This window comes from Lipophrys pholis (assembly GCF_963383615.2).
Source record: "Lipophrys pholis genome assembly, chromosome: 8".
NCBI lineage: Eukaryota > Metazoa > Chordata > Actinopteri > Blenniiformes > Blenniidae > Lipophrys > Lipophrys pholis.
In genome coordinates this window covers 31090978-31102753 of record NC_137630.1, presented here as the reverse complement: position 1 = coordinate 31102753, position 11776 = coordinate 31090978, and positions in this window count along the sequence as shown.

The window sequence follows — 11776 nt, the reverse complement described above, 5'->3', positions numbered from 1 at the left end:
ACGATAAGGCTCATTTTCCTTTGAGTAGAGAAACATGAGACTCCTTCAGAGACTTAGAAAAGTAATCTGAGTAAATCACCACACCCAGAGAGATCACAGTTGACATAAAGAGACCCACAGGTGTTCACAGACGATGGATTTCAGGAGTGTTCACAGACACTTGTTCATGATGATGTTTCTCAGACCCATTTTAGAATGACTTTCTATACTTTAAACTGTTTACACGGATTTTCTTGAGTTTATATGTATGTATGTATGTATGTATGTGTGTGTGTGTGTGTGTGTGTGTGTATGTATGTATGTATATATATATATATATATATATATATATGGCCATGTTTTGGCCCCGAGTTGGTGCTTTTGTTTGTTTTTGTGAGGAAACCACACACACACACACACACACACACACACACACACACACACACACACACACACACACACACGAGCAGATAAAAAAAATTAAAAATAAACATTAACAATGTGAGTACACAGACATTCTTATGGACAGACGGAGGATATGGACTGGGAGTCATGACACTCTGGTGGACACATTATTCTTATTGTCCGTCTACTGAGCATGTGCAGAACAAAGTTCTCCCACGGTCGTGTTGCACACAACCAGCAGTGTTTCCACCGTCTACCCACAAACTGAGCCTGACCATTTTCCGAAAACTGCAGTTTCCACAGAGGCAGCGTCAGAGCCTTTTCAAAGAGTTGCATTTTGCGTTTTCATATAGACGGGGCCTAATACAGTGGCCCAGTGGTTCCGGCTCTGGCCTCATACATACAAGTCCGTGGGTTGAAAACGTGAGGATTTTCTGTCGAGACGTGTGTTGACGAGGATGATGTTGGTTTGATCACGTTTATTTGACTAAATCCTTTCCTGTGTTTCTTTATGACAATTGAGCTTTGTAGACTAGTAACTGTAATCAAGTGCTCATTTGAAGCGGCAAAGTAACAAGTAACGTTTGAGCCTTACATCATCCACTCACTGTGTGATGCAATGGCGCCACCTGCAGGTCAAACGTGGATTGAACAAACAGGAGCTGTTTTTAAAAATAAAAGGGTATATTTAATGGACTAATACGTTATTATATGCAGACCACACACACACACACACACACACACACACACACACACACACACACACACACAGGAAGCTGACTGCTTTCCATTATCATAATCTATTCCTTCTTCCTTTACTCCAACACACATCTCAAGCCTTACTGTATTTTTTTGTTCCCCAATGTCCGTGTACACGCGCACGTGCACACGCGCGCGCACACACACACACACACACACACACACACACACACACACACACACACACACACACACACTGCTGTTACTGTAACCTCAAACTTAACGCTGTCTCTAAAGTACAATGGATCACTGCACTTCATGTCTGTCTCCCAAAGGCATTGAAGTCCGCACAGTGTGACTGCACGCACGCGCACGCACACACACACACACACACACACACACACACACACACACACACACACACACACACACACACACACACACACACACACACACACACACACACACACACACGCTGATGTCAGCCTATTACCCCGAATAGCCCCCACATCACCCTGACTCCTCCTTTTGTAGGTGGAGCTAACTCCCTCACTCTCTCTCACTTCCTTCCTTTTTCCTTCCCGGTGAAGGAAACACACACACGCGCGCGCACACGCACACTTCCTTCCTCATCACCCTCTCTTTCCTCAGAGAGGATGGATGGAGGGAGGAGGTACATTCATTCTGTAGTAAAGCCCCATTAAGCTGCTGCACACCTACCTGCAGGCATCACGTGCATGCGGATTGGCGCGTGCACGCTTCGTTCTTAGCAGTGTGTGTGTGTGTGTTGAGTGATCTTTCACTTTTTTTCTTTGCATTTTTTTTTTTTTACCTGCAGTGGACATCACGCACTGTCCCGCACGCGCACGCTCTTCCCCTCTCTTGCGTGCACGCACGCAGCGGCGGCAGCAGCACCAAGGGAGCGATCAATACACCGAAAGCCCGGAGAGGATTCACTGTACCGGGGACGAACCGGAGGAGACGCGGCAGGAATTATGAAGGTACCGGAGAGGTTTCTTTTTCTAGATTTATCTTTTATTACTAAGCCCCCCCACCCCCACCCCCACCCCCCACGGTGTGCTGCACGCGCGCGTTCCTCGGCCGTTTTGACCGAGAAACCCGGTTTGTACGGAGGTCCAAACGGCGCTGTCAGCACATTCACAGCCGAGACCCGCAGCCTGCTGCCGGGCTGAGGGGGCAGCGGAGGGTCGGTCACTGCCTCCATCCTCCTCCATCAGCACCACCAGCAGTGTGTGTGTGTGTGTGTGTGTGTGTGTGTGTGTGTGTGTGTGTGTGTGTGTGTGTGTGTGTGTGTGTGTGTGTGTGTGTGTGTGTGACAGCAGACCTGTGAGGGTAGAGTAGCAGCTGCTGTGACTGGTGACACCGTGTGTGCGTGTGTGCGTGTGTGTGTGTGTGTGTGTGTGTGTGTGTGTGTGTGTGTGTGTGTTTACATGGTGGCCAGCAGCTGGATCTGCGCTATAGAAGCTGCTCTTTGTCTGCTCTGACCGTTTGTCATGAATGGCAGCAGGAGTAAGAGCTGGAGGAGGAGGAAGAGGAGCAGGGTACAGTGAGATGATGAAGAGTACATGCAGGAGGAGGAGGAGGAGGAGGAGGTGGTGGTGTGTTAATGAGTGGTCCTCTTTAGTGTCCACTGCAGAAGGTGATGGAGGTGAGGATGATGAGGATGGAGGGAAACACGGTGACAAAGACAGTAGAAACATAGGAGGAGGTAGATGAGGAGGAGGTGCTCATATGTTTGGCCGAGTAGTGACGCTGGGTCCTGCGGACGGAGAGGGGGTGAAGTTTGGGGAGCAAGTTTTCCTTTTGTGTGGGAAAATATCACGAAAACAAGTCGACTAATTGACGGCAGGAGGTCGTCAGTCCCATGGACTCAGGTGCATTGTGGGTACTATAACCACAGTCACAGTTCGAGTAGTTACTTCCCCGTTTCTATGGCAACAAGATTTGGGGAAATATTGTACATTTGGCTCTGATACCGACTGTATTGTTTTCATATGGTACTTGTCTGTATTTACTTGGTCACTGAGAAGAAACTTTGTGAAATGCTTTGGTTCATGCGATGCCACACATGATTGAATTACAACTGAAACGCTTATTAACAGGGAGCTGAAAGGTGTCCGAGAACACGTCTGAAAACCAAGAGAAATGATGATACAAATACAATAAATGATGTGGATCACAGAAACTTTCCATGTATAATATTTAACTGCACAAAGGGTCGCTTTCAGTTGAAGTGGCTGAACTTCACCTCCGTGATGTTTACATGGGATTCCTCGGCTTGAAGGGCGGGAATGTGAAAGAGTGGAAGGGTTCGGCGAAAGCAGCTCTGGGAAGCCGGCAGGTACACGAGTGTTTGAGGTGAGAGAGCAGGAGGGACAAAAAAAAAAAGTTGTTGTCCCGGGTTAATATTTAACCAGCGTTCCAGCAGGGCCACAGATTACTGAACTCTCCACCAAACAGAACAACAGAGTCGAGTCAACACGGCAAAGAACTGAGCAAACGCACGACACAAAAACCACTCATGCTGCTCATTCTCGTCCTCACACAGACTGAAATCCAGAGACTCAGAAAAGAGCCAACAGTCCAGAATTTATTAAACATGAGAACAGCAGGACGGACATGTGACACTGGGGGTAGAGCATCAGCAGGACAGTAAGGCAACTGGGTATGAAAATCTGTGCAGAGGCGTGAAGATGAGGAAGGTTCTGCTGCAGCATCAGCATGTTCTCAACGTCAGATTGCAGAAAACTGAAACAGTCACAAGGATCCGTGGAAACGGGCAGAGACAGACTCGGGGCCTGTTTAACTTTTTCAAGTGAAAACGCAAAACCCTCGTTGCATATTTGATGTTCGTTCACACGACAACAGCCGGAGCCACTGAAAGCGTAACTTTTTCAAAACGGCTCCGAACCTCGTCGTCGTGTAGACGACAGAAACGCTGCTCGTGAGCATGCGCACCACGGCCATAGTGAATAGTTGTGCACGTGCTCAGTAGAGACAAGCAGAGCAAAGTTTCCTCCGCCGTGTCATGACTACCAGTTCATATTCTCCTGGACTTGGTACTTTTATTTTGACAGTCACCGTAATAACTATCCAACTCGGTCGTTTGTCCACCAGAATGTCCCTGTTCTCTCATCTTTAATGTTTATTGCATTTCGTGTGATTTCATTACGAAAACAAACAGCACCCACTAGTGGCCCAACATAAAAACTACATTGTTTTCAGCATTCCTGCCATTGCCGTGGAAACGCAAAACTTTTCTAAAACAAAAACGATGTGTTTTCACTTGAAAGGTTGTCATGTGAACAAGGCTTTAAAGACTAAAAATCCTCCTCTGTGGAGACTGAAAGCCATCCTGGCGGGGTTACGTCATTCATTCAGCCGCTCACCTTTGACCTCTTCAGCTCAGCGTTGTCGTCCGACTCCATGGCGACTGGCTGCTGGTGACGCCATGTTCGCGGTGACGTGTTCTGGGCCCGGCGGCCGCACGTCTGCAGATTCAGGCCGACAGCAGCTGTCGGGGCAACTCAGCTTCAAGAGATGCTGAGTCGAGCTCCTTCCTCCAACATCATCTTCATCGCCCTCCTCCTCAGTGTGCAGCGACCTCTGACCTGCAGGAACACACACCTCATCGGCCCCCGATTCAGGCTGTAAAATCAGACCATACAACAAAAACAACGTTATGTTTTCTCAAAAAACTCCCATGACTGGGACTTTATCAATTTGCGAGACGAAATAAAGAGTTTCAACAGGTGTTATTGAACTTTCACCTCACTTTAGATTCTGTGCTTCCTCACCAGCGCTAGATATATTTAAAATTCTGCCTGAAACTTTTATCAGGCACATCCTCACACAGTTCTTCCAGACTCACACTGAAGAGGAAAGAGGGCGGTTTGACAATGAGGCGGAAACTTCTGGAATTCAGCCATAAGAGAGAGTTCGAGAACACGAGAGTTCTAGAATGTGTTGTAGTTCTAGACTGTGTCAAAGAGTTCTAGAATGTGTCAGGGGGTTCAATAACGTGTCAGACATCTAAGATGTATGAGAACTCTAGAATGAATCTGTTTCAGAAAGTGTTAGAGAGTCCAGGAACTTGCCAACAAGTTCTAGAATGTGTGAGGGAGTTCAGGAACGTGTCAAATAGTTCTAGAATGTGTCATTTGGTTCAGGAATGTGTCAAAGAGTTCTAGAATGTGTCAGGGGGTTCAAGAACGTGTCAAAGAGTTCTAGAACGTGTCAGAGAGTTCTAGAACTTGTCAGAGAGTTCTAGAACGTGTCAGGGGGTTCAGGAAATTGTCAAAGAGTTCTAGAACGTGTCAGAGAGTTCTAGAATGTCTCAGAGAGTTCAGGAATGTGTCAAAGAGTTCTAGAATGTGTCAGAGAGTTCTAGAACTTGTCAGAGAGTTCTAGAATGTGTCAGGGGGTTCAGGAACTTGTCAAAGAGTTCTAGAACGTGTCAGAGAGTTCTAGAATGTCTCAGAGAGTTCAGGAATGTGTCAAAGAGTTCTAGAATGTGTCAGGGAGTTCAGGAACTTGTCAAAGAGTTTTAGAACATGTCAAAGAGTTCTAGAACGTGTCAGAGAGTTCAGGAACGTGTCAGAAATCTAGGATGTATGATAACTCTAGAATGAATCTGTTTCAGAATGTGTCAACAAGTTCTGGATCTGGAATGTTTCAAAGAGTTCTAGAATGTGTCTGGCAGGTCAAGAATTCGTCCTAGAGTTCTAGAATGGGTCAAAGATCTTTTTTGGAAAGTAACCACTAACTAATCCGATGCAAAGTTACATTCTCCCGGACGACACAGAATCAACCGTGAGCTTGAAAGAACTTCCCAGCAGTAGCTCTTTAAAGCCTTGAGAGTGAGTTTGTCTTCGCTGTAGTCCTGCTCGTTGATTGGTTCTGATGTCGTAACGGCAGCGGAGGTAACGAGATGTGGCAAAGTGTGTGAACCGGGATTCCCGCTGTCAGACTTCATGAAACCAGCAGCAGGCGTCTGCTGACGAACTCCCGCCTTTGAAGAGTCGATCAGCTCGTTAGCTCCGGTCTGCTTGGAAGAAAGGCGACGCTCCTTTGATGTTAAAGACTACAACTCCCACCGGAGACGGGGAGCGTTTGTCGTGTTCTCGCATCGTGTTGTGAGAGGCGCGTTAAGAGATGAGAGCGGAGCCCCGAGGAGACGACATCGTCTGATCCCGACTGGCTGGGCCCGGGAGAGTCGTCGGAGAGCACGAGGAGGTGGAGCGCTGTAATAACAAGACCGAACAACTCAGAGGAAGAGCAGGGTCGCCAACTAAAACTTACATCAAATATCATCTCTGTTCCTGGAGCTTTACACATTTTAGATCCTTCTACTATCATCAGGTTCCTTTAGACGTTTCTATTTGGATTCGTCCGGTTTCAATTTGACAAATCCAAACCACTTTATGTCAGTTGGTTTGTTCCAGTTTGGGTCTGTGTCGTAACGCCTGGAGCTCGCCATTCCGTCTACTCACAGACGGAGCCCAAGCATTTTCAAAATGTTGCACCCCCCCCCCCCCCCCCCCCCCCCCCCTTTTTCACGAAGATGTAGTTGTAGCGTTTTTGTAAAGTTTCTACTTGAGAGCTCTTGTCAAAAAGTTACGTATTCAGTGTCCTCCAAAACCCAAGAGACGTTTAGCGTTTTCTCTTCAGAATGTTGTGGCGTAAACAGGCCGGAGACCTATAGCAGCTTAATGAATAGAAAAATGTCCAAGTTGTCCTGAACTAACCCTAAATGTAAACTCTATTAAATACAAAAGTCTCAATCCTGATCCTAAAAGAATAGACTGTGTCTGTCAGCCTTCCTAACTGAACGCTGGAGCTGGTTCCACATGAGAGGAGCCTGATAGCTGAAAGCTCTGCCTCCCATTCTACTTTTAGAAACTTTAGGAACCTCCAGGGTGCAGAACGAAATGGTCTTCTGAGGCGATACGGGATTAACAGATCTTTCAGTTACGATGGGGCCTGTTTGTTAAGAGCTTTAATAGTCAAAAGAAAAAAAAAAGTGAAATGAAATTTTAGATGTCATAGGAAGTGAGAGAGATGTGAGTGCTCCTGTTACTGCATTTTTTTTTAATTAACTGGAGACTGCGAAGAGTTATTTCTACACCTTGAAAACAGAGAATTTCTCTGTGTCACTCAGAGTCAACGTGTCCCTGAATTTAGAGACCTTGCAGGTATCAGAAAACAGTCCTGCAGAAAGAACCCGCCCAGTGGTACTGGAGGTCAAAGTAATACCATCCAGTGTGACTTTATGTCCGGACAGTTTCTTCAGCCTCAGTGGATGAAAATGATGGTTGAAGTTCTGAGATGACAAGTTATTTTTCAATCTCAGTACAGGACACAGAAAAGATGATCGAGGCATCAAATATGGATCAGATGAGGGTCAAATAATGTCAGATGAGAAGGTAAATATGAGACGCCTGTGGGCCACATCAGGAGCGGGTGTGGGTGAGATGCAGGTCAATGACATTCAGATTGTGGTCAGATATGATTACAACTGTTGAGTCAGGTGCAGGTCAGAGGAATGTCAGCTGGGGGTCAGGTGATGGTGGGATCCTGGTGTTAAGCCGGGTCAGATGCAGGTCAGGTGAGGGTCAGACATGGGTATAGATATGAGTCAGATGGGCTTCAGATTTGGGTCGGATGTTGGTCAGGTCATCTTGTAGATGCGTCCACACCGACCCAGCTGTGTCCTGGATTCTCTTTGTTCTTACTCTGACTGGCTTTAACCTACATTTCTCCCTTTGATTATGAGTGTGACCTGCTTGATGCTCCTCACACAACCAGACTTCTCTAATGAGGCGGCTGCTGTTTAGCCCGTGGACCCAAACTGGAAAAATCCAGCAGAAGCTTAACCTGATAACAAACCAACTGATTTAAAATGGAACAAACCAACTGATTTAAAATGGAACAAACCATCTGACACAACCTGCAACAAGCCAAAATTCCCTAACTTGACACAAACCAACTGATTAAAAACGGTACAAACCAACCACAGACCCAGGACGTTCTCTCTCTCCCTCTGACCCGGCCTGAATAGACCCACACCTTCTCGATGCATCAAGCCGCGTTGTTCCGTGCCCCCTATTGATTGGCCCACGACAAGATTTGACCTTGACTGACAGCTGTATGAGCCAATCACAGTGAGCAGCTCATTTGGGAGCTTCATGCTATAAAACATTATTATTTATATTCTCTCTCTCTCTCTCTCTCTCTCTCTCTCTCTCTCTTCTCTCTCTCTCTCTCTCTCTCTCTCACATTCCTACAGTCCACTCCCTGAATACACTCCAACTTACATCACCACACAGTGAACTCTGACCAGGCTTATCAGAAAGAGTGTGAGTGTGTGTGTGAAAATGGCAACCGAGCTCAAGACAGACCGAAACCAGCATAAAGTCTTGAGACATGACGGATGAAACACACTCATCTGTAGAGGTATCACACACACACACACACACACACACACACACACACACACACACACACACACACACACACACACACACACACACACACACACACACACACACACACACTCTCTACATACACAATTTAAACACACAATGACCCATCACATACACAGACCTACTATATATACACACAACACACACAGAAATAACACACACACACACAAATACACACAGGTGGCAGACGGCGTTAATGATGTGTTAGTAGCAGTTTGTATTGAGAGCGACTGAAGCGTCATTGACAAACTGAATCTCTTCAGGACTCTTCACCTCCTCTCTTCTTCACCTCCTCTCTTCTTCACCTCCTCTCTTCCTTCCTCACCTCCTCTCTTCTTCTTTTTGTTAAAGATCTGAAAGTGTGAATGAGTTGTAAACGTGGCGGCCATGTTTCAACAGTTTCTCCATAGTTTCAGTGATCTGTACATTCAGCTCTCCTGCAGCGAAACGTGACCTCATGTTTGTATTTACACTCACAAAAGATTTAACTTGTTATCAGAGTGTGTATGTTTGGGTGCGTGGCCCCTTTAACAGGGTGGGAGGGGTCTGGCTTGCTTGACCAACGTCCGGGAGGGAGCGTGTGTACTGATGCGGAACTGTCCAGAAAGAAGCTGTATGTATAGAACAAGTTATTGGCGAATAAAGGGAACAAGTGTGCAACTCGGAAACGGAGCCCCGTGTCCTGTTTTTACACCGGCCGTCACGGAAGGGAGTTAACTCCGAAGTTTGGGACCGCTTCGGCCCTGGAGTGCAAATCTGGACCGCAAATCAGCTGGAAGCTAAAACGTGGAACTCCCAAGTCCCAAAACATCTGGCGCTAAAGATGTCCTGATTGGATGGGCGTTGATTTTTAACTTCTTTTTTTATTTTTAATTGATTATCTGATCAGCTCAGCTGCTTTTCTTTTTTTTTGTGACTGATCACAGTTCGCAGTAGGCCAGAAACAGCCATGTAACACCCCCACTGAAGCAGCATCAGCTACTGTAAAAACAGTCCAATGGCATCTACAACATCTGCAGCTTCAGCATTTAGAAAGGTGGAGGCATCAGAGATTCAACACAGCCAATGTGATACACCCCAAAAGCAAACAAGCAGAAGAGGTTTCACTATCGGTGCTTCACAGTGACCATTCTGAGGTTGACCCAACTGAGTTTTTGGTCCAAGTACAGTGTGGGTGTGGCTGTGTGAAAACTAAATAAAACTCTGGGCTGCACTAAGGCCTCATTTACACGACATTTGAAGTTAAAACATATAATTTTTGCGTTTTCATGTCAAAGAAGTTTTGCATTGACACAGCAATGTTTTGAAAATGATGTTTGTTTACAGGGAAATAGCAGAAATGCTGAAAAGTGTTGTTTTACTGTTGGGCCACTAGTGGGTGCTGTTGTTATGTTGTGTAGTCATGACACCACGGAGGAAACATTGTTCTTATTGTGAATCTACTGAGCATGTGCAGAAGAAACATTTATCATGGCCGTGGTGCGCATGCGCAGTAGCAGCGGCTCCGCCGTTCATGCCGAGGCTGGGCCCTGAGCATTTCCAGAAAGTTGTGGTTACCCCCGTTTACACGACGACAAAGCATTGTCGAAAAGTTCCACCTGGGAGCCATTTTCAAAAAGATGTGTTTTCAGTGGTTCCTTGCGCCATAGTTGTGAAACGAACAAAAACAGATAAAGATCGAGGGCCGGAAATTCTGATCATGACAAACCTAAATGGAACACAGCATCATGACCTTCCTCACCTCCTGACCTCCTCAGTCCTTAACATCATCACCTCATCACCCCATCACCTCATCACCCCGTCACCTCATCACCTCATCACCCCATCACCTCATCACCTCATCACCTCATCACCCCATCAACTCATCACCCCATCACCTCATCACCCCGTCACCTCATCACCTCATCACCCCATCACCCCGTCACCTCATCACCCCGTCACCTCATCACCTCATCACCCCGTCACCTCATCACTCCATCACCTCATCACCCCGTCACCTCATCACTCCATCACCTCATCACCCCATCACCCCGTCACCTCATCACCTCATCACCCCGTCACCTCATCACTCCATCACCTCATCACCCGTCACCTCATCATCCCATAACCTCATCACCCCGTCACCTCATCACCTCATCACCCCGTCACCTCATCACCTCATCACCCCATCACCTCATCACCCGTCACCTCATCATCCCATCACCCCATCACCTCATCACCCCATCACCTCATCACCTCATCGCATCATCACCCCATCGCCTTATCACCCCGTCACCTCATTGCCTCATCACCCCGTCACCTCATCACCCCATTACCTCATCACCTCATCACCTCATCACCTCCTCTTCTCCGGTACTTGCCTCTCTCCTCACTCTGCTTGTGTGCTTCTTTTCACTTCGTACGAATCGTTGTTTGTTTTTTCTGACTCCCACCTTCACATATGCTCCTCCATATTTAATGCAGGACGTCTCGCAGCCTGTGTGTGTGCGTGAGTGTGTGCGTGTGTAAATGAAATGTGTCAGCGACTGGTCTGCTTCTGTTTGAATGCCCAAAAGTGTGTATTTGGTTGTGTATTCCCAAGCCTACGTATACATACACACACATATGTGTGTATGTTTTCTCTATGTACGTACAATCGTGTGTGTGTGTGTGTGTGTGTGTGTGTGTGTGTGTGTGTGTGTGTGTGTGTGTGTGTGTGTGTGTGTGTGTGTGTGTGTGTGTGTGTGTGTGTGTGTGTGTGTGTGTGTGTGTGGCTCCCCGCTGTCTGTCACCATCTGCTGCTCTCGGCCTGAAGCAGCGACTCGGAGCTTTTCTCTGCTGATGACACGTTTTCCTGTTGCCGGGAGACCAAATAAAAACCCGCCTGAATAAAAAAACACGTTTGTTTGTGAAACCACACAAGTTTCTCGGCGCCACGTTAGACAGCACCGAGCTGAGCGAGGAAAGGAGGGAACGCCTCTTCTATAAATGTTGGGGAACCAGGATGTGGAGAAGCTCCGTTCTTTGGGTGCAAGGAGTTTGAAAAAGGTCCCAGATAAGAAGCTAATTTAGGGAACAAGAGGGTTAATGGGAATCTTAATTATGGAAGATGGTCAGAAATTCGGGGAAAGGATCCCAGCAAGTGGACAAAAAGAAAACATTTAACTCATCTTAGTTGTAGTTAACCTCAAATATACATGCTGGGAACA